The sequence below is a fragment of the Myxine glutinosa genome, chromosome 4 (genome assembly GCF_964187855.1).
Source record: "Myxine glutinosa chromosome 4, kmMyxGlut1.1, whole genome shotgun sequence".
NCBI classification, from domain to species: domain Eukaryota; kingdom Metazoa; phylum Chordata; class Myxini; order Myxiniformes; family Myxinidae; genus Myxine; species Myxine glutinosa.
This window is the reverse complement of record NC_136264.1, coordinates 43,563,745-43,567,135: the sequence shown is the minus strand read 5'-3', so window position 1 is coordinate 43,567,135 and position 3,391 is coordinate 43,563,745. Positions and strand designations below refer to the sequence as shown.

Here is a 3,391-nt window from a genome sequence, read left to right as displayed (position 1 = left end):
GTCAATATGACTTTTGTTGATGATAACACCCCTGTTAAGATTGTATCTGTAGGTAATTACATAATTCTGTAGGTAATTAGGATAATCGTAGTACATTTAGACAATGAAACAAAGAGTCAAATTTCAAACACCCAGAATTGCTCGCTTTGATTTTAGATCATTTCCATCAATTTTTCACTGAACTTATCCTGAAATGAAGAAATTCGTAGTACATGTAGACAATGAAATGGAGTCAAATTTCAAACAGCCAAATTTACTCGCTTTGATTTTAGATAATTTCAATCAATTATTTACTGAAATTATCCTGAAATGAAAAAAATCGTAGTACATGTAGACAATGAAAGAAAAAGTCAAATTTCAAACAGCCAGAATTGCTCGCTTTTGATTTTAGATCATTTAAATCAATTTTTTACTGAATTTATCCTGAAATGAAGAAAATCGTAGTACATGTAGACAATGAAATAAAAAGTCAAATTTCGAACACCCAGAATTGCTCGCTTTGATTTTAGATCATTTAAATCAATTTTTTAATGAAATTATCCTCAAAAAAAATAAAATCATGGTACATGCAGACAATGCAATATAGGGTCAAATTTCAAATACCCTGAATTGCTTGCTTTGATTTTAGATCATTTCAATAAAAATTTTTACTGAAATTATCCTGAAATTAAAAAAATCATGGTACATATAGACCAGGGGTTCTTAACCTTTCTAGTGTCGCGCCCCCTTTAGCAATTGTTGCTCGTCTCCACGCCCCCCTCCACCTACATCTGACGAAGCCGCTCGTTGGGGAGAGCGTGAGAGGGGTTTCCCCTCTCGCCGGGGGGGGGACTGGGGGGTCCCCCCCATGAAATTTTTGAATTCTAGGTGCTCTGTGGTGCATTCTGAGGGGTTTGTTCGTTGATATTGAAGCCAGCCAGGGCTGTGCCCTGGGCCCTGGCTATTGACGTAGATTCTGTTAACAGCCAGGGCCCTAAGCATGGCAGCCAGGGCCGGGCCCTGGCGGGCCCTGGCTTATTTCAAACACTGGATCTGGTACCCCTGAACAGATAATGTTCTTTCAAAATAACAAAGGAGAGATTACAAACCTCGTTTTATTGCATCAAAACGCAAACAAGCTCAAGGCACGGATCGATGAAAGGAAAGGGTAACTACACAAAACACGTTTGTTGAAATGTCACGTCAAAGGATGCAAAATCAATGAAACAACAATTTAGTCACTAAAGAAGCAATGCCAAAAATCTCACTAAATTTTAGTGAGATGGTTGGCACTGCTTCTTAGCTATCAGATCCGGAATTCGTGGTCGCGTGCCAGAGAGAGCACAGCGCAGATCTCCTTCAACGTTCAGCTTGCTTCTGTATTTGGTTTTGACAGCGACCAGCGCGGAGAATGCAGCCTCGCAGAGATACGTGGATCCGAACATCGTCAGAATCCGAACAGCTTGAAGCGAGATCAGAGGATAAACAGGAAGATACTTGACCCAGAATGTCTCCAGGTCCAGAATTTCAAAGTCATCCTCAGCCAAGGAGTTGAACTTCAGCTCCAGAAACTCCTCCTGGACCTCGTCCGAAACATCAGCTATGTCGCATTGGAATGGGTTTCTGATGAATTTCCAGGTCTTTCGCTTTTCGTCCAAGTCAGGAAAGTAGCGGATGAATTCCGCTTTGAGTTCAGTCAGATGATCGATGATTTGGTTCTTTAACTTTGAATCGAGAAGGCCGTCCGGAACGGCAGAGTCCAAGTTTGGGGAACAAGCTATGTTTCCGGCCTCCATTCGGCATTTCCAGAGGTCGAGTTTAGCCATGAAGGCTCGAATGGCGTCGTATTGCGTGATAATGTTTATGTGCTTCCCTTGCAGTTTTTGGTTGATACCGTTGAGTGCTTCGAAGATGTCTACGAGGTAAGCTAGAGACAGTTGACATTCTCGGGACTGGAACATTTTGTAGAGATCCGCCTTCCGCTGCACGTCTAGGAATGTTGCGACTTCTTCCCTCAGCTCGTAGACTCGCCCCAACATGTTTCCCTTCGAAAGCCAATGCACGTTTGTGTGGAAAAGCAAGGCTTGATGATCGCAGTCCAAGTCCTTGCACAGCTGTTTGAACAGGCGACTGTTTAAGGCTCCACCTTTGATAAAGTTGACTACCTTGATAGCCAGGTTCAGGAAATCGCTCATTTCAGCGGGCAGGGTCTTAGATGCTAAGGACTCACGATGGATAACGCAGTGTGTACCAATAGCAGAGGGACTCTTTTGTTTCACCTTCGTAACGAAACCCGAACGCGAGCCAAGCATGGCCGGAGCTTCGTCTGTGCAAACACCTACCAACGCGTCCCATGAAAGTCGATTTTCTTCGAAGAACTTCGATACCACTTCAAAGACATCCGCTGCTGTCGTGTAAGTTTCCAGGGGATGACAAAATAGCATTTCCTCCTTCACGATGTCGCCTAATATGAAACGAGCATACATGAGCAGCTGAGAACACTGAGCCACGTCTGTCGTTTCGTCGCATTGGATGGCAAAGACAGGCGAGGCCCTTATCTGGGCAGTCACTTGTTCTTTGATGTCCTGAGACATTTCATCGATCCGTCCCTTGATGGTATCGTTCGACAGGGAGATAGCCGAGAGTTTGTTCGCACTATCCTTCCCCAGGATGAGCTCTGCCGCTCGCAGTAGACTCGGTTTAATGAGAGTCTCTCCGATTGTATGGCTCTTCTTGTTCTTTGCTACTAGCAGGGCAATCTCGTAGGACGCCTCAACGATCTTTGACGTCTGTTGCCGAAATGTCCCACTGCTGTCCAACTTAGCTCGCTTCAAGGCTTCCCTTTTCGCCACAAAGAATGCCTGTGATTTGTCTGCTAGTTCAGGATGGGTTGTCCTCAAGTGGCGTTCCAAACGTGTTGGCCGCATGTCATCATTGCTCAGAGTCTTGTAACATATAACGCACTGAGGAACCTCTGCGTCACCCTTTTAAAGTGCCACAAATCCGAACTTGATGTACTCGTCTTGGTATTTCCTCTTTTTCGCACTCATTGCCATTGACTTCGATTCCAGTTAATAATCTGTCGGAAGAAAAAAAGAAGTGTTAGTTGAGACTGAAACAAACTAGGAATTATATAAGGCGCTATCTTTTCGGTTAATTAATTTTTTTCAGTCGGGGGATTATAATTTCCGTTTGGGGTTATTTAGACGTTTATACTGCCGTCCCGCGCCCCCTCTGAAAATTGCTCACGCCCCCCTTGGGGGGCGCACCCCACAGGTTAAGAACCGAGGATATAGACTATTAAATAAAAAGTCAAATTTCAAACACCCAGAAGTGCTCGCTTTGATTTTAGATCATTTACATCAATTTTTTACTGAAATTATCCTCAAATTAAAAAAAATCATGGTACATG

The 3,391-nt window shown here is 43.6% G+C and overlaps 1 pseudogene; it reads right to left on the bottom strand.

The window, feature by feature from the left end:
- Positions 1-1,080: 1,080 nt before the first annotated feature.
- On the bottom strand, positions 1,081-3,125 carry LOC144891512 (protein FAM200C-like; annotated as a pseudogene).
- Between the last annotated feature and the right edge of the window lie 266 nt (positions 3,126-3,391).